The sequence below is a fragment of the Phyllobates terribilis genome, unplaced genomic scaffold (genome assembly GCF_046119375.1).
Source record: "Phyllobates terribilis strain yellow unplaced genomic scaffold, ASM4611937v1 Scaffold_1090__1_contigs__length_425415, whole genome shotgun sequence".
Classification (NCBI taxonomy): domain Eukaryota; kingdom Metazoa; phylum Chordata; class Amphibia; order Anura; family Dendrobatidae; genus Phyllobates; species Phyllobates terribilis.
The window spans coordinates 31,874-50,990 of NW_027363850.1; the positions used below are offsets into that span (position 1 = coordinate 31,874).

A 19,117-nucleotide genomic window follows, 5' to 3' on the forward strand; every position below is an offset into this window, starting at 1 on the left:
ATAACATAGATAAAGAGCAGTGGTGAGAGAGGGCACCCTTGTTTCACCCCTGATAATAGAGGAACCCCCTTCGTTAAAAACCCATTTACAGAAATTTGACTAAAACAAGAATGATATAAAAGCATAATGCGGGTTAAAATTTTCTCTGGAAACGCCATTTTTTTAAGAACCATAAAAAGAAATTCATGCGATACCCTGTCAAAAGCTTTTTCAAAGTCTAAGGATAAAATAGCAAGGTTTTGACTTCTCTCTTTTGAATACCATATGGTATCCCTAATTATGTTGAGGGACTCAGCTATGGTTCTTCCGGGAACACCACATACCTGGTTAGGGTGAATTAATTTGGCTATAAAGGGTTTTAAACGGACTGCAATAAGTTTAGCTAAAATTTTATAATCAAGGTTTAAAAGCGTAATAGGCCGCCAGTTTTTAAGTTGGCTCCTATCCCCTTTTTTATATATTAAAGATACCAGACCTCTCCTCCAAGATGGGGGTAATTTATTAGTATTAAAAGCTTCTTTAAACAATAAAAACATATCGTTCTTTAAAATTCCCCAAAAAGTCAGATAAAACTCAATCGGTAGACCGTCTTCCCCAGGGGCTTTCCCACTGGAGAAACTTTTAAAAATCTGTAAAAGTTCCTCACTGGTGAGATCCCTAGATAAAATACCCTGGTCTAAAATATCTAACTTAAAATCAAGGGAATTAATAGCATACTCTAAAAAGGATGGATCTATAACTTTAGTGTTAAAAAGAAGTTGATAAAAATTAAAAGCTTTTCCTAACATACCCTTAATATCATTTTCACCTTCAAGATTTAGGATTGCATCCCTCCTCCCCATTACCTTTTTGAAGAAGAATTGGGAGCATTTCTCTCCTTCCTCCAGGTGATGTACATGGGAGTTAAAAATTATTTGTTTTCCTTTTTCATTAAGAGCATTTTTTATTTCAGACTTAAGATTTGCAATATCATCATCCACATCAATACCAACTTCTTTTAGTTTAAAGAGTACTTGTAATCTCATATTAAAAACATAAAACCACTGCTTTTTCTTTTTTGCTTTCATTTTCCCTGCCTTAATAAAAAATAATTTAATCTTAGGTTTAATGCTCTCCCACCAATCCAGCATCGAGGCGCGGGGGTCTCTCTTTGATTGCCAGCACTGGTAGGCCTGCACAAACCTCTTTTGAATATCAATATCCTCTAGGAGAGTTGTATTTAATCTCCATGGGCCTCTTGAGGTATTTTGTTCCCCTGCTAACTCTAAAAACACAGATAAAACTTTATGATCAGAGAATAAATTAGATAAAAGAAAACATTTACAAGGTTTAAAGGCAGTAGAAGCAAATATGAAATCAATTCTAGAAGAAACTCTTCCATTGGACCATGTAACACCTGGATCCGCCGGCAAGAGCTCCTTCCAGCAGTCCTGTAATCTAAAATCATCAATTAAACTTTTCAACAAATAGGAGGTACGGTCTTTACGATTCACATCCCCACCCTGCCGTGATTCCCCATCACGTAAACAATTAAAATCTCCTCCCACTAGCAGGGGGGTTGACCCAACACAAAATAATGGCAATATTTCAAGTAAATCCGCCCTTTCCTGCTTCCCAGGAGGAGCGTACACATTTAATAAACGTAAAGAAAGTCCATTAAAAACAAGATGTATTAAAATAGCTCTGCCAGGTATAATTTCAGTCACAGATTGAATGATGGTAGAATGTCCACGGCAAAGTAGTCCAACTCCGGCAGCACGACAGTCATTAGCACCGGACCACACAGAAGCGCCCAGTTTCCAGTCTTCTTTTAAGTCCTTATAATTTAAATTACTCTGTATACCACATTCTTGTAGAAAGCAGAAATCAAAGTCCAATGTCTCTAAATAAGAAAATAAAGCAGCCCTACGTGTAAGGCTCTTTAGGGACCTCACATTTAGTGAGGAGATTTTAAGAGGAACAGACATTAAGAAGAATCAGGATCTGAAGATGGGAAGAAGTCAATACACGGCACCTCCTCCTCCGCATCTCCAGGGGTCAGGATTTGTTTAATATTACCGGGATCTGAAGCAGGCAAAAAGGCATCATCCACTTTTGGCTCCTCATCTGGACCTCGACATCCGTGTTTTCTTTGGATATCAGGTTGCTTTACGTCCTCCCGTTGCCTTTTCAGAGGCTGGGAGCTGTCCATCTTTTCCAAGTCCTGTGCATCTGCAGTCCTCATGGCGGTCTGGTCTATGGAACGGGTGTCATCCCTCTGGGTCGTCTTGTCCTCTGGTCTGGTCACGGAACTACTGCGACTTCTGGTTCGAGGACCAGGGCTCGACTGGGTCTTAGCCGGGTCCTTTTTACTTCGCGCCCTAGAGGTCTCTCTTTCCGACACACTGGTTGATCGATTAAGGAGCGTACCCTTTTTGCCCTTACTCAAGATCACCGATGATGGTGTGGCGAATCTGGGTGCTTGCTTAATCGGGGTACTAGAGGTCTCCTCAGTTCCACATAATGCCGGTGGTGCATTCATGCTGGATGAGGACCCTTCCTCTTGACTCTGAGATACGGCAACATCTAGAGCCAGAACATCGATCAATTCCACAGAGAGCGAACCCTCGGTTAATCTTATGGAGCCCCTACGACCGTCCTTCTGTGGAACTACCAGCGGGCCCTCTGGCGGAGCCGTTGAAGGATTTGGTCCGGACCCGTCAGCGTGCGCCAACCCAGGTCCAGGGGCAGGTGTAGTAATACTCCCTCCGAAGTATTCTTAGATAGTCAGTTAACCTGACTTAAACATGTCATATGTTTTTGACTTTTTGCTCGGACAATTCCTGAAGGCGTGACCTGCCTTCCCACATAGGTTACATACGATCTCAGAGTCACACGTAGCGGAGGTGTGCCCACTCTTACCGCACTTGTTGCAAAAGACTACATGAGCCCTTGTACAATTTTCTCGTGTATGCCCATATTCATGACAATTCCGGCATTGAAGGGGCATTCCTGGGTAGCGTAGGAATCCCCTGACATTACCAATGGCAAAATTAGCAGGCGGGTGGTGAAGACCACCAATGCCGCTCTGATCTGGATGGAACTTCACCAGGTATTTCCTCTTCCCATTCCAGAAGCGCTGGGAGTTGAGGATATCATGTGAGAAGCGCACTGACTTGCAGTAACGCTTCAAAAAGGTTTCGATATCGCCCTCAGAGACGAATGGGCTGTACATGAAGATCACCAAGGGTACTTCCTCTTCACCGTACAGGAAGTCAAAGCTCAGCCCGTTCAGTCTCTCATCGTCCTTGTCCGCAACCATCAGTGCTGCATGGATATTATCACAGCATGATTTAGCCATAAAGGAAATGGTATATCGCCCACGGAATTCCTGATCGTAAAGACACAGGATCTTATCTCGCTCCAGGTGGAAGAACCCAAAAAGAATCTCATGCACGATGTACTGCAGATTCTTCTCATGGCGCTGGCATTCATCCACCATGATTCTAATGGACTGTCGCAGTGGAGTCTCCCCCACCGCAAATCCAAAAGAAAAAGGCATTTTCGTCCCTCAGGGACTAAGCCCTCCCCCAATAGTAACAAGGGAATGAATCCCACAAAAGCAGGAACAAACCCAAGACCGAGGGAGGGGTACCCCAAGAACTTACACAGCCCACTAAGCGATAAAGCTCAGCAAAGGAAAACGCCCTTATTTCCTCGGGTCGCCCCGAAGACAAGACGCGATCGCTCCCCGTTGTCCGGGGACTAAGCCGACCTGCCAATAGCTGCAAGGGGGTGAAGCTCCCTCCGTTAAGAGAGAGCGATCCCCCAAGGACAACAAGTCGGGTACCCCAGGCACCTCCTAGCCGAGACCAAGGCAGCAACCGTTAGATCACTGTACCTGATCCTAGCCAAAAGGCCGAGAAGCGATAACCAGAATTGGTTTCCGACTACGGTGCCACCCAAGGATTCTGAAAAGTCCATTTGTGGAGATGGCCACCTGGACTCCCGTTAAGAAGACATGCTGTCAACCTCTAGATCCCTCACATGCCTGCACTTTTCGGCTTGCTGCTGCTGCAATCCACGCGTTTTAGATCTGCATAACTCCACCTCTTTTAGCACAGTACCCTCAACCCCCGGCTGTTCCCACCCGCCTCAACACCGTTGGAAGGGAGGAGAACCAATTAAGGCGGGGGGGGGGGGTGGAACGAGCAGCTGTCTACCCTTAGCAGGAGGGTTGCTGATTAATTACCTCTCCTGCTGCTGCTGCTGCTGGCTGTCCAGCAGCAGACTGAAGGTGGCTGCTGCTGTGCGCAGGTATATAAAGGCTCAGAGCCTATTATGACACGCGCAGCCAGCGTTCCATTGCCACATTCCGTCTACTGCAGGCGGGATACCTGGATGGCTGAATGTCACTGAGAAGCTCACAGAGACCGCCATAAGCAACAGTTTAAAAGAATGCCACAGACTAATCAACCAAACTTTTTGGGTTGGTTTCTCTTTTATAGTCTGCAGGCATTAAATGAAAGAAGTCAGTGTTCCAGCAGAGGGAGACAACGTTTCAGAAAAGGCATTGTAGCAAACCAAAAAAGAAATTTTAGGCGCAGCAGAGTAACCAGCTCACATACCTATTAGCTCAGGTGAGTTTAAAAGGCTGCTGTTGATAACAAGGGCATTTGCTAAATAGATGGTGTGTGTGCAGCAATATACTGAAAGGTCAATTATATTGTGCAGCTTATCTCACCACCTGTAGTTATTTAGGTGAAAGCTCCAAAATGCTTGCCTAATATGTCTGTTTATCCAAAAGGAAGTATAGAGGGAGAGCTAGATAGATAGCATTGCATTACATTACATTACATGGCAATGCAATGCACAGTTGCTGAAGTTGAACCAAAATGAGCTTGTCATCTGGCTTCTGCAACTTTTAACATGAAAAATCCAATGAGGAGAAGAAAAGCAAAGCCAAAGAGTCCATCCCAAAATCCGACAAACAAGCAAAATGAACAAAAAACATTGAATTCAATTCTTTCTGATTTTAGAAACTGCATTAAAGAAGGGGTGCACCGGTCCTGGAGATACTGCAATACCAGGTCAATGCGTGGAGTGGACAGAGCAAGCTCTTTTTCCATCTCCCTGTTCTAAAAATCCATTTAATATATGGTCCCCAGATAGGGGACGTATCAGATATTAAACTGATAAGAACAGATACTACAATTGATCTTAGCCAAAAGGCCGAGAAGCGATAACCAGAATTGGTTTCCGACTACGGTGCCACCCAAGGATTCTGAAAAGTCCATTTGTGGAGATGGCCACCTGGACTCCCGTTAAGAAGACATGCTGTCAACCTCTAGATCCCTCACATGCCTGCACTTTTCGGCTTGCTGCTGCTGCAATCCACGCGTTTTAGATCTGCATAACTCCACCTCTTTTAGCACAGTACCCTCAACCCCCGGCTGTTCCCACCCGCCTCAACACCGTTGGAAGGGAGGAGAACCAATTAAGGCGGGGGGGGGGGGGGGGTGGAACGAGCAGCTGTCTACCCTTAGCAGGAGGGTTGCTGATTAATTACCTCTCCTGCTGCTGCTGCTGCTGGCTGTCCAGCAGCAGACTGAAGGTGGCTGCTGCTGTGCGCAGGTATATAAAGGCTCAGAGCCTATTATGACACGCGCAGCCAGCGTTCCATTGCCACATTCCGTCTACTGCAGGCGGGATACCTGGATGGCTGAATGTCACTGAGAAGCTCACAGAGACCGCCATAAGCAACAGTTTAAAAGAATGCCACAGACTAATCAACCAAACTTTTTGGGTTGGTTTCTCTTTTATAGTCTGCAGGCATTAAATGAAAGAAGTCAGTGTTCCAGCAGAGGGAGACAACGTTTCAGAAAAGGCATTGTAGCAAACCAAAATAGAAATTTTAAGCGCAGCAGAGTAACCAGCTCACATACCTGTTAGCTCAGGTGAGTTTAAAAGGCTGCTGTTGATAACAAGGGCATTTGCTAAATAGATGGTGTGTGTGCAACAATATACTGAAAGGTCAATTATATTGTGCAGCTTATCTCACCACCTGTAGTAATTTAGGTGAAAGCTCCAAAATGCTTGCCTAATATGTCTGTTTATCCAAAAGGAAGTATAGATATAGAGCTAGATAGATAGCATTGCATTACATTACATTACATGGCAATGCAATGCACAGTTGCTGAAGTTGAACCAAAATGAGCTTGTCATCTGGCTTCTGCAACTTTTAACATGAAAAATCCAATGAGGAGAAGAAAAGCAAAGCCAAAGAGTCCATCCCAAAATCCGACAAACAAGCAAAATGAACAAAAAGCATTGAATTCAATTCTTTCTGATTTTAGAAACTGCATTAAAGAAGGGGTGCACCGGTCCTGGAGATACTGCAATACCAGGTCAATGCGTGGAGTGGACAGAGCAAGCTCTTTTTCCATCTCCCTGTTCTAAAAATCCATTTAATATATGGTCCCCAGATAGGGGACGTATCAGATATTAAACTGATAAGAACAGATACTACACTTGATCTTAGCCAAAAGGCCGAGAAGCGATAACCAGAATTGGTTTCCGACTACGGTGCCACCCAAGGATTCTGAAAAGTCCATTTGTGGAGATGGCCACCTGGACTCCCGTTAAGAAGACATGCTGTCAACCTCTAGATCCCTCACATGCCTGCACTTTTCGGCTTGCTGCTGCTGCAATCCACGCGTTTTAGATCTGCATAACTCCACCTCTTTTAGCACAGTACCCTCAACCCCCGGCTGTTCCCACCCGCCTCAACACCGTTGGAAGGGAGGAGAACCAATTAAGGCGGGGGGGGGGTGGAACGAGCAGCTGTCTACCCTTAGCAGGAGGGTTGCTGATTAATTACCTCTCCTGCTGCTGCTGCTGCTGGCTGTCCAGCAGCAGACTGAAGGTGGCTGCTGCTGTGCGCAGGTATATAAAGGCTCAGAGCCTATTATGACACGCGCAGCCAGCGTTCCATTGCCACATTCCGTCTACTGCAGGCGGGATACCTGGATGGCTGAATGTCACTGAGAAGCTCACAGAGACCGCCATAAGCAACAGTTTAAAAGAATGCCACAGACTAATCAACCAAACTTTTTGGGTTGGTTTCTCTTTTATAGTCTGCAGGCATTAAATGAAAGAAGTCAGTGTTCCAGCAGAGGGAGACAACGTTTCAGAAAAGGCATTGTAGCATACCAAAAAAGAAATTTTAAGCGCAGCAGAGTAACCAGCTCACATACCTGTTAGCTCAGGTGAGTTTAAAAGGCTGCTGTTGATAACAAGGGCATTTGCTAAATAGATGGTGTGTGTGCAACAATATACTGAAAGGTCAATTATATTGTGCAGCTTATCTCACCACCTGTAGTTATTTAGGTGAAAGCTCCAAAATGCTTGCCTAATATGTCTGTTTATCCAAAAGGAAGTATAGAGGGAGAGCTAGATAGATAGCATTGCATTACATTACATTACATGGCAATGCAATGCACAGTTGCTGAAGTTGAACCAAAATGAGCTTGTCATCTGGCTTCTGCAACTTTTAACATGAAAAATCCAATGAGGAGAAGAAAAGCAAAGCCAAAGAGTCCATCCCAAAATCCGACAAACAAGCAAAATGAACAAAAAGCATTGAATTCAATTCTTTCTGATTTTAGAAACTGCATTAAAGAAGGGGTGCACCGGTCCTGGAGATACTGCAATACCAGGTCAATGCGTGGAGTGGACAGAGCAAGCTCTTTTTCCATCTCCCTGTTCTAAAAATCCATTTAATATATGGTCCCCAGATAGGGGACGTATCAGATATTAAACTGATAAGAACAGATACTACACTTGATCTTAGCCAAAAGGCCGAGAAGCGATAACCAGAATTGGTTTCCGACTACGGTGCCACCCAAGGATTCTGAAAAGTCCATTTGTGGAGATGGCCACCTGGACTCCCGTTAAGAAGACATGCTGTCAACCTCTAGATCCCTCACATGCCTGCACTTTTCGGCTTGCTGCTGCTGCAATCCACGCGTTTTAGATCTGCATAACTCCACCTCTTTTAGCACAGTACCCTCAACCCCCGGCTGTTCCCACCCGCCTCAACACCGTTGGAAGGGAGGAGAACCAATTAAGGCGGGGGGGGGGGGGGGTGGAACGAGCAGCTGTCTACCCTTAGCAGGAGGGTTGCTGATTAATTACCTCTCCTGCTGCTGCTGCTGCTGGCTGTCCAGCAGCAGACTGAAGGTGGCTGCTGCTGTGCGCAGGTATATAAAGGCTCAGAGCCTATTATGACACGCGCAGCCAGCGTTCCATTGCCACATTCCGTCTACTGCAGGCGGGATACCTGGATGGCTGAATGTCACTGAGAAGCTCACAGAGACCGCCATAAGCAACAGTTTAAAAGAATGCCACAGACTAATCAACCAAACTTTTTGGGTTGGTTTCTCTTTTATAGTCTGCAGGCATTAAATGAAAGAAGTCAGTGTTCCAGCAGAGGGAGACAACGTTTCAGAAAAGGCATTGTAGCCAACCAAAAAAGAAATTTTAAGCGCAGCAGAGTAACCAGCTCACATACCTGTTAGCTCAGGTGAGTTTAAAAGGCTGCTGTTGATAACAAGGGCATTTGCTAAATAGATGGTGTGTGTGCAACAATATACTGAAAGGTCAATTATATTGTGCAGCTTATCTCACCACCTGTAGTTATTTAGGTGAAAGCTCCAAAATGCTTGCCTAATATGTCTGTTTATCCAAAAGGAAGTATAGAGGGAGAGCTAGATAGATAGCATTGCATTACATTACATTACATGGCAATGCAATGCACAGTTGCTGAAGTTGAACCAAAATGAGCTTGTCATCTGGCTTCTGCAACTTTTAACATGAAAAATCCAATGAGGAGAAGAAAAGCAAAGCCAAAGAGTCCATCCCAAAATCCGACAAACAAGCAAAATGAACAAAAAGCATTGAATTCAATTCTTTCTGATTTTAGAAACTGCATTAAAGAAGGGGTGCACCGGTCCTGGAGATACTGCAATACCAGGTCAATGCGTGGAGTGGACACAGCAAGCTCTTTTTCCATCTCCCTGTTCTAAAAATCCATTTAATATATGGTCCCCAGATAGGGGACGTATCAGATATTAAACTGATAAGAACAGATACTACACTTGATCTTAGCCAAAAGGCCGAGAAGCGATAACCAGAATTGGTTTCCGACTACGGTGCCACCCAAGGATTCTGAAAAGTCCATTTGTGGAGATGGCCACCTGGACTCCCGTTAAGAAGACATGCTGTCAACCTCTAGATCCCTCACATGCCTGCACTTTTCGGCTTGCTGCTGCTGCAATCCACGCGTTTTAGATCTGCATAACTCCACCTCTTTTAGCACAGTACCCTCAACCCCCGGCTGTTCCCACCCGCCTCAACACCGTTGGAAGGGAGGAGAACCAATTAAGGCGGGGGGGGGGGTGGAACGAGCAGCTGTCTACCCTTAGCAGGAGGGTTGCTGATTAATTACCTCTCCTGCTGCTGCTGCTGCTGGCTGTCCAGCAGCAGACTGAAGGTGGCTGCTGCTGTGCGCAGGTATATAAAGGCTCAGAGCCTATTATGACACGCGCAGCCAGCGTTCCATTGCCACATTCCGTCTACTGCAGGCGGGATACCTGGATGGCTGAATGTCACTGAGAAGCTCACAGAGACCGCCATAAGCAACAGTTTAAAAGAATGCCACAGACTAATCAACCAAACTTTTTGGGTTGGTTTCTCTTTTATAGTCTGCAGGCATTAAATGAAAGAAGTCAGTGTTCCAGCAGAGGGAGACAACGTTTCAGAAAAGGCATTGTAGCAAACCAAAAAAGAAATTTTAAGCGCAGCAGAGTAACCAGCTCACATACCTGTTAGCTCAGGTGAGTTTAAAAGGCTGCTGTTGATAACAAGGGCATTTGCTAAATAGATGGTGTGTGTGCAACAATATACTGAAAGGTCAATTATATTGTGCAGCTTATCTCACCACCTGTAGTTATTTAGGTGAAAGCTCCAAAATGCTTGCCTAATATGTCTGTTTATCCAAAAGGAAGTATAGAGGGAGAGCTAGATAGATAGCATTGCATTACATTACATTACATGGCAATGCAATGCACAGTTGCTGAAGTTGAACCAAAATGAGCTTGTCATCTGGCTTCTGCAACTTTTAACATGAAAAATCCAATGAGGAGAAGAAAAGCAAAGCCAAAGAGTCCATCCCAAAATCCGACAAACAAGCAAAATGAACAAAAAGCATTGAATTCAATTCTTTCTGATTTTAGAAACTGCATTAAAGAAGGGGTGCACCGGTCCTGGAGATACTGCAATACCAGGTCAATGCGTGGAGTGGACAGAGCAAGCTCTTTTTCCATCTCCCTGTTCTAAAAATCCATTTAATATATGGTCCCCAGATAGGGGACGTATCAGATATTAAACTGATAAGAACAGATACTACACTTGATCTTAGCCAAAAGGCCGAGAAGCGATAACCAGAATTGGTTTCCGACTACGGTGCCACCCAAGGATTCTGAAAAGTCCATTTGTGGAGATGGCCACCTGGACTCCCGTTAAGAAGACATGCTGTCAACCTCTAGATCCCTCACATGCCTGCACTTTTCGGCTTGCTGCTGCTGCAATCCACGCGATTTAGATCTGCATAACTCCACCTCTTTTAGCACAGTACCCTCAACCCCCGGCTGTTCCCACCCGCCGCAACACCGTTGGAAGGGAGGAGAACCAATTAAGGCGGGGGTGGGGGGTGGAACGAGCAGCTGTCTACCCTTAGCAGGAGGGTTGCTGATTAATTACCTCTCCTGCTGCTGCTGCTGCTGGCTGTCCAGCAGCAGACTGAAGGTGGCTGCTGCTGTGCGCAGGTATATAAAGGCTCAGAGCCTATTATGACACGCGCAGCCAGCGTTCCATTGCCACATTCCGTCTACTGCAGGCGGGATACCTGGATGGCTGAATGTCACTGAGAAGCTCACAGAGACCGCCATAAGCAACAGTTTAAAAGAATGCCACAGACTAATCAACCAAACTTTTTGGGTTGGTTTCTCTTTTATAGTCTGCAGGCATTAAATGAAAGAAGTCAGTGTTCCAGCAGAGGGAGACAACGTTTCAGAAAAGGCATTGTAGCAAACCAAAAAAGAAATTTTAAGTGCAGCAGAGTAACCAGCTCACATACCTGTTAGCTCACGTGAGTTTAAAAGGCTGCTGTTGATAACAAGGGCATTTGCTAAATAGATGGTGTGTGTGCAACAATATACTGAAAGGTCAATTATATTGTGCAGCTTATCTCACCACCTGTAGTTATTTAGGTGACAGCTCCAAAATGCTTGCCTAATATGTCTGTTTATCCAAAAGGAAGTATAGAGGGAGAGCTAGATAGATAGCATTGCATTACATTACATTACATGGCAATGCAATGCACAGTTGCTGAAGTTGAACCAAAATGAGCTTGTCATCTGGCTTCTGCAACTTTTAACATGAAAAATCCAATGAGGAGAAGAAAAGCAAAGCCAAAGAGTCCATCCCAAAATCCGACAAACAAGCAAAATGAACAAAAAGCATTGAATTCAATTCTTTCTGATTTTAGAAACTGCATTAAAGAAGGGGTGCACCGGTCCTGGAGATACTGCAATACCAGGTCAATGCGTGGAGTGGACAGAGCAAGCTCTTTTTCCATCTCCCTGTTCTAAAAATCCATTTAATATATGGTCCCCAGATAGGGGACGTATCAGATATTAAACTGATAAGAACAGATACTACACTTGATCTTAGCCAAAAGGCCGAGAAGCGATAACCAGAATTGGTTTCCGACTACGGTGCCACCCAAGGATTCTGAAAAGTCCATTTGTGGAGATGGCCACCTGGACTCCCGTTAAGAAGACATGCTGTCAACCTCTAGATCCCTCACATGCCTGCACTTTTCGGCTTGCTGCTGCTGCAATCCACGCGTTTTAGATCTGCATAACTCCACCTCTTTTAGCACAGTACCCTCAACCCCCGGATGTTCCCACCCGCCTCAACACCGTTGGAAGGGAGGAGAACCAATTAAGGCGGGGGGGGGGTGGAACGAGCAGCTGTCTACCCTTAGCAGGAGGGTTGCTGATTAATTACCTCTCCTGCTGCTGCTGCTGCTGGCTGTCCAGCAGCAGACTGAAGGTGGCTGCTGCTGTGCGCAGGTATATAAAGGCTCAGAGCCTATTATGACACGCGCAGCCAGCGTTCCATTGCCACATTCCGTCTACTGCAGGCGGGATACCTGGATGGCTGAATGTCACTGAGAAGCTCACAGAGACCGCCATAAGCAACAGTTTAAAAGAATGCCACAGACTAATCAACCAAACTTTTTGGGTTGGTTTCTCTTTTATAGTCTGCAGGTATTAAATGAAAGAAGTCAGTGTTCCAGCAGAGGGAGACAACGTTTCAGAAAAGGCATTGTAGCAAACCAAAAAAGAAATTTTAAGCGCAGCAGAGTAACCAGCTCACATACCTGTTAGCTCAGGTGAGTTTAAAAGGCTGCTGTTGATAACAAGGGCATTTGCTAAATAGATGGTGTGTGTGCAACAATATACTGAAAGGTCAATTATATTGTGCAGCTTATCTCACCACCTGTAGTTATTTAGGTGAAAGCTCCAAAATGCTTGCCTAATATGTCTGTTTATCCAAAAGGAAGTATAGAGGGAGAGCTAGATACATAGCATTGCATTACATTACATTACATGGCAATGCAATGCACAGTTGCTGAAGTTGAACCAAAATGAGCTTGTCATCTGGCTTCTGCAACTTTTAACATGAAAAATCCAATGAGGAGAAGAAAAGCAAAGCCAAAGAGTCCATCCCAAAATCCGACAAACAAGCAAAATGAACAAAAAGCATTGAATTCAATTCTTTCTGATTTTAGAAACTGCATTAAAGAAGGGGTGCACCGGTCCTGGAGATACTGCAATACCAGGTCAATGCGTGGAGTGGACAGAGCAAGCTCTTTTTCCATCTCCCTGTTCTAAAAATCCATTTAATATATGGTCCCCAGATAGGGGACGTATCAGATATTAAACTGATAAGAACAGATACTACACTTGATCTTAGCCAAAAGGCCGAGAAGCGATAACCAGAATTGGTTTCCGACTACGGTGCCACCCAAGGATTCTGAAAAGTCCATTTGTGGAGATGGCCACCTGGACTCCCGTTAAGAAGACATGCTGTCAACCTCTAGATCCCTCACATGCCTGCACTTTTCGGCTTGCTGCTGCTGCAATCCACGCGTTTTAGATCTGCATAACTCCACCTCTTTTAGCACAGTACCCTCAACCCCCGGCTGTTCCCACCCGCCTCAACACCGTTGGAAGGGAGGAGAACCAATTAAGGCGGGGGGGGGGGGGGTGGAACGAGCAGCTGTCTACCCTTAGCAGGAGGGTTGCTGATTAATTACCTCTCCTGCTGCTGCTGCTGCTGGCTGTCCAGCAGCAGACTGAAGGTGGCTGCTGCTGTGCGCAGGTATATAAAGGCTCAGAGCCTATTATGACACGCGCAGCCAGCGTTCCATTGCCACATTCCGTCTACTGCAGGCGGGATACCTGGATGGCTGAATGTCACTGAGAAGCTCACAGAGACCGCCATAAGCAACAGTTTAAAAGAATGCCACAGACTAATCAACCAAACTTTTTGGGTTGGTTTCTCTTTTATAGTCTGCAGGCATTAAATGAAAGAAGTCAGTGTTCCAGCAGAGGGAGACAACGTTTCAGAAAAGGCATTGTAGCAAACCAAAAAAGAAATTTTAAGCGCAGCAGAGTAACCAGCTCACATACCTGTTAGCTCAGGTGAGTTTAAAAGGCTGCTGTTGATAACAAGGGCATTTGCTAAATAGATGGTGTGTGTGCAACAATATACTGAAAGGTCAATTATATTGTGCAGCTTATCTCACCACCTGTAGTTATTTAGGTGAAAGCTCCAAAATGCTTGCCTAATATGTCTGTTTATCCAAAAGGAAGTATAGAGGGAGAGCTAGATAGATAGCATTGCATTACATTACATTACATGGCAATGCAATGCACAGTTGCTGAAGTTGAACCAAAATGAGCTTGTCATCTGGCTTCTGCAACTTTTAACATGAAAAATCCAATGAGGAGAAGAAAAGCAAAGCCAAAGAGTCCATCCCAAAATCCGACAAACAAGCAAAATGAACAAAAAGCATTGAATTCAATTCTTTCTGATTTTAGAAACTGCATTAAAGAAGGGGTGCACCGGTCCTGGAGATACTGCAATACCAGGTCAATGCGTGGAGTGGACAGAGCAAGCTCTTTTTCCATCTCCCTGTTCTAAAAATCCATTTAATATATGGTCCCCAGATAGGGGACGTATCAGATATTAAACTGATAAGAACAGATACTACACTTGATCTTAGCCAAAAGGCCGAGAAGCGATAACCAGAATTGGTTTCCGACTACGGTGCCACCCAAGGATTCTGAAAAGTCCATTTGTGGAGATGGCCACCTGGACTCCCGTTAAGAAGACATGCTGTCAACCTCTAGATCCCTCACATGCCTGCACTTTTCGGCTTGCTGCTGCTGCAATCCACGCGTTTTAGATCTGCATAACTCCACCTCTTTTAGCACAGTACCCTCAACCCCCGGCTGTTCCCACCCGCCTCAACACCGTTGGAAGGGAGGAGAACCAATTAAGGCGGGGGGGGGGGGGGTGGAACGAGCAGCTGTCTACCCTTAGCAGGAGGGTTGCTGATTAATTACCTCTCCTGCTGCTGCTGCTGCTGGCTGTCCAGCAGCAGACTGAAGGTGGCTGCTGCTGTGCGCAGGTATATAAAGGCTCAGAGCCTATTATGACACGCGCAGCCAGCGTTCCATTGCCACATTCCGTCTACTGCAGGCGGGATACCTGGATGGCTGAATGTCACTGAGAAGCTCACAGAGACCGCCATAAGCAACAGTTTAAAAGAATGCCACAGACTAATCAACCAAACTTTTTGGGTTGGTTTCTCTTTTATAGTCTGCAGGCATTAAATGAAAGAAGTCAGTGTTCCAGCAGAGGGAGACAACGTTTCAGAAAAGGCATTGTAGCAAACCAAAAAAGAAATTTTAAGCGCAGCAGAGTAACCAGCTCACATACCTGTTAGCTCAGGTGAGTTTAAAAGGCTGCTGTTGATAACAAGGGCATTTGCTAAATAGATGGTGTGTGTGCAACAATATACTGAAAGGTCAATTATATTGTGCAGCTTATCTCACCACCTGTAGTTATTTAGGTGAAAGCTCCAAAATGCTTGCCTAATATGTCTGTTTATCCAAAAGGAAGTATAGAGGGAGAGCTAGATAGATAGCATTGCATTACATTACATTACATGGCAATGCAATGCACAGTTGCTGAAGTTGAACCAAAATGAGCTTGTCATCTGGCTTCTGCAACTTTTAACATGAAAAATCCAATGAGGAGAAGAAAAGCAAAGCCAAAGAGTCCATCCCAAAATCCGACAAACAAGCAAAATGAACAAAAAGCATTGAATTCAATTCTTTCTGATTTTAGAAACTGCATTAAAGAAGGGGTGCACCGGTCCTGGAGATACTGCAATACCAGGTCAATGCGTGGAGTGGACAGAGCAAGCTCTTTTTCCATCTCCCTGTTCTAAAAATCCATTTAATATATGGTCCCCAGATAGGGGACGTATCAGATATTAAACTGATAAGAACAGATACTACACTTGATCTTAGCCAAAAGGCCGAGAAGCGATAACCAGAATTGGTTTCCGACTACGGTGCCACCCAAGGATTCTGAAAAGTCCATTTGTGGAGATGGCCACCTGGACTCCCGTTAAGAAGACATGCTGTCAACCTCTAGATCCCTCACATGCCTGCACTTTTCGGCTTGCTGCTGCTGCAATCCACGCGTTTTAGATCTGCATAACTCCACCTCTTTTAGCACAGTACCCTCAACCCCCGGCTGTTCCCACCCGCCTCAACACCGTTGGAAGGGAGGAGAACCAATTAAGGCGGGGGGGGGGGGGTAGAACGAGCAGCTGTCTACCCTTAGCAGGAGGGTTGCTGATTAATTACCTCTCCTGCTGCTGCTGCTGCTGGCTGTCCAGCAGCAGACTGAAGGTGGCTGCTGCTGTGCGCAGGTATATAAAGGCTCAGAGCCTATTATGACACGCGCAGCCAGCGTTCCATTGCCACATTCCGTCTACTGCAGGCGGGATACCTGGATGGCTGAATGTCACTGAGAAGCTCACAGAGACCGCCATAAGCAACAGTTTAAAAGAATGCCACAGACTAATCAACCAAACTTTTTGGGTTGGTTTCTCTTTTATAGTCTGCAGGCATTAAATGAAAGAAGTCAGTGTTCCAGCAGAGGGAGACGTTTCAGAAAAGGCATTGTAGCAAACCAAAAATGAAATTTTAAGCGCAGCAGAGTAACCAGCACACATACCTGTTAGCTCAGGTGAGTTTAAAAGGCTGCTGTTGATAACAAGGGCATTTGCTAAATAGATGGTGTGTGTGCAACAATATACTGAAAGGTCAATTATATTGTGCAGCTTATCTCACCACCTGTAGTTATTTAGGTGAAAGCTCCAAAATGCTTGCCTAATATGTCTGTTTATCCAAAAGGAAGTATAGAGGGAGAGCTAGATAGATAGCATTGCATTACATTACATTACATGGCAATGCAATGCACAGTTGCTGAAGTTGAACCAAAATGAGCTTGTCATCTGGCTTCTGCAACTTTTAACATGAAAAATCCAATGAGGAGAAGAAAAGCAAAGCCAAAGAGTCCATCCCAAAATCCGACAAACAAGCAAAATGAACAAAAAGCATTGAATTCAATTCTTTCTGATTTTAGAAACTGCATTAAAGAAGGGGTGCACCGGTCCTGGAGATACTGCAATACCAGGTCAATGCGTGGAGTGGACAGAGCAAGCTCTTTTTCCATCTCCCTGTTCTAAAAATCCATTTAATATATGGTCCCCAGATAGGGGACGTATCAGATATTAAACTGATAAGAACAGATACTACACTTGATCTTAGCCAAAAGGCCGAGAAGCGATAACCAGAATTGGTTTCCGACTACGGTGCCACCCAAGGATTCTGAAAAGTCCATTTGTGGAGATGGCCACCTGGACTCCCGTTAAGAAGACATGCTGTCAACCTCTAGATCCCTCACATGCCTGCACTTTTCGGCTTGCTGCTGCTGCAATCCACGCGTTTTAGATCTGCATAACTCCACCTCTTTTAGCACAGTACCCTCAACCCCCGGCTGTTCCCACCCGCCTCAACACCGTTGGAAGGGAGGAGAACCAATTAAGGCGGGGGGGGGGTGGAACGAGCAGCTGTCTACCCTTAGCAGGAGGGTTGCTGATTAATTACCTCTCCTGCTGCTGCTGCTGCTGGCTGTCCAGCAGCAGACTGAAGGTGGCTGCTGCTGTGCGCAGGTATATAAAGGCTCAGAGCCTATTATGACACGCGCAGCCAGCGTTCCATTGCCACATTCCGTCTACTGCAGGCGGGATACCTGGATGGCTGAATGTCACTGAGAAGCTCACAGAGACCGCCATAAGCAACAGTTTAAAAGAATGCCACAGACTAATCAACCAAACTTTTTGGGTTGGTTTCTCTTTTATAGTCTGCAGGCATTAAATGAAAGAAGTCAGTGTTCCAGCAGAGGGAGACAACGTTTCAGAAAAGGCATTGTAGCAAACCAAAAAAGAAATTTTAAGCGCAGCAGAGTAACCAGCTCACATACCTGTTAGCTCAGGTGAGTTTAAAAGGCTGCTGTTGATAACAAGGGCATTTGCTAAATAGATGGTGTGTGTGCAACAATATACTGAAAGGTCAATTATATTGTGCAGCTTATCTCTCCACCTGTAGTTATTTAGGTGAAAGCTCCAAAATGCTTGCCTAATATGTCTGTTTATCCAAAAGGAAGTATAGAGGGAGAGCTAGATAGATAGCATTGCATTACATTACATTACATGGTAATGAAATGCACAGTTGCTGAAGTTGAACCAAAATGAGCTTGTCATCTGGCTTCTGCAACTTTTAACATGAAAAATCCAATGAGGAGAAGAAAAGCAAAGCCAAAGAGTCCATCCCAAAATCCGACAAACAAGCAAAATGAACAAAAAGCATTGAATTCAATTCTTTCTGATTTTAGAAACTGCATTAAAGAAGGGGTGCACCGGTCCTGGAGATACTGCAATACCAGGTCAATGCGTGGAGTGGACAGAGCAAGCTCTTTTTCCATCTCCCTGTTCTAAAAATCCATTTAATATATGGTCCCCAGATAGGGGACGTATCAGATATTAAACTGATAAGAACAGATACTACACTTGATCTTAGCCAAAAGGCCGAGAAGCGATAACCAGAATTGGTTTCCGACTATGGTGCCACCCAAGGATTCTGAAAAGTCCATTTGTGGAGATGGCCACCTGGACTCCCGTTAAGAAGACATGCTGTCAACCTCTAGATCCCTCACATGCCTGCACTTTTCGGCTTGCTGCTGCTGCAATCCACGAGTTTTAGATATGCATAACTCCACCTCTTTTAGCACAGTACCCTCAACCCCCGGCTGTTCCCACCCGCCTCAACACCGTTGGATGGGAGGAGAACCAATTAAGGCGGGGGGGGGGTGGAACGAGCAGCTGTCTACCCTTAGCAGGAGGGTTGCTGATTAATTACCTCTCCTGCTGCTGCTGCTGCTGGCTGTCCAGCAGCAGACTGAAGGTGGCTGCTGCTGTGCGCAGGTATATAAAGGCTCAGAGCCTATTATGACACGCGCAGCCAGCGTTCCATTGCCACATTCCGTCTACTGCAGGCGGGATACCTGGATGGCTGAATGTCACTGAGAAGCTCACAGAGACCGCCATAAGCAACAGTTTAAAAGAATGCCACAGACTAATCAACCAAACTTTTTGGGTTGGTTTCTCTTTTATAGTCTGCAGGCATTAAATGAAAGAAGTCAGTGTTCCAGCAGAGGGAGACAACGTTTCAGAAAAGGCATTGTAGCAAACCAAAAAAGAAATTTTAAGCGCAGCAGAGTAACCAGCTCACATACCTGTTAGCTCAGGTGAGTTTAAAAGGCTGCTGTTGATAACAAGGGCATTTGCTAAATAGATGGTGTG

At 45.1% G+C, this 19,117-nt stretch overlaps 11 non-coding genes across 11 annotated transcripts; all 11 read right to left on the bottom strand.

Annotated features, from left to right (window-relative positions):
- Positions 1-5,032: 5,032 nt before the first annotated feature.
- LOC141242960 (U2 spliceosomal RNA) lies at positions 5,033-5,223 on the bottom strand. Its single transcript, XR_012307312.1, has one exon. It is a non-coding gene; the product is annotated as a U2 spliceosomal RNA (small nuclear RNA).
- Positions 5,224-6,349: 1,126 nt separating this feature from the next.
- Positions 6,350-6,540, bottom strand: LOC141242959 (U2 spliceosomal RNA). Its single transcript, XR_012307311.1, has one exon. It is a non-coding gene; the product is annotated as a U2 spliceosomal RNA (small nuclear RNA).
- A 1,120-nt stretch (positions 6,541-7,660) lies between these two features.
- LOC141242971 (U2 spliceosomal RNA) lies at positions 7,661-7,851 on the bottom strand. The gene has a single exon (XR_012307322.1). It is a non-coding gene; the product is annotated as a U2 spliceosomal RNA (small nuclear RNA).
- A 1,125-nt stretch (positions 7,852-8,976) lies between these two features.
- LOC141242962 (U2 spliceosomal RNA) lies at positions 8,977-9,167 on the bottom strand. The gene has a single exon (XR_012307313.1). It is a non-coding gene; the product is annotated as a U2 spliceosomal RNA (small nuclear RNA).
- A 1,121-nt stretch (positions 9,168-10,288) lies between these two features.
- LOC141242983 (U2 spliceosomal RNA) lies at positions 10,289-10,479 on the bottom strand. The gene has a single exon (XR_012307330.1). It is a non-coding gene; the product is annotated as a U2 spliceosomal RNA (small nuclear RNA).
- A 1,122-nt stretch (positions 10,480-11,601) lies between these two features.
- On the bottom strand, positions 11,602-11,792 carry LOC141242995 (U2 spliceosomal RNA). Its single transcript, XR_012307335.1, has one exon. It is a non-coding gene; the product is annotated as a U2 spliceosomal RNA (small nuclear RNA).
- Positions 11,793-12,912: 1,120 nt separating this feature from the next.
- On the bottom strand, positions 12,913-13,103 carry LOC141242999 (U2 spliceosomal RNA). Its single transcript, XR_012307336.1, has one exon. It is a non-coding gene; the product is annotated as a U2 spliceosomal RNA (small nuclear RNA).
- A 1,124-nt stretch (positions 13,104-14,227) lies between these two features.
- Positions 14,228-14,418, bottom strand: LOC141243000 (U2 spliceosomal RNA). Its single transcript, XR_012307337.1, has one exon. It is a non-coding gene; the product is annotated as a U2 spliceosomal RNA (small nuclear RNA).
- Positions 14,419-15,542: 1,124 nt separating this feature from the next.
- On the bottom strand, positions 15,543-15,733 carry LOC141243002 (U2 spliceosomal RNA). The gene has a single exon (XR_012307339.1). It is a non-coding gene; the product is annotated as a U2 spliceosomal RNA (small nuclear RNA).
- A 1,120-nt stretch (positions 15,734-16,853) lies between these two features.
- On the bottom strand, positions 16,854-17,044 carry LOC141243003 (U2 spliceosomal RNA). Its single transcript, XR_012307340.1, has one exon. It is a non-coding gene; the product is annotated as a U2 spliceosomal RNA (small nuclear RNA).
- A 1,120-nt stretch (positions 17,045-18,164) lies between these two features.
- Positions 18,165-18,355, bottom strand: LOC141243004 (U2 spliceosomal RNA). Its single transcript, XR_012307341.1, has one exon. It is a non-coding gene; the product is annotated as a U2 spliceosomal RNA (small nuclear RNA).
- Positions 18,356-19,117: the final 762 nt, after the last annotated feature.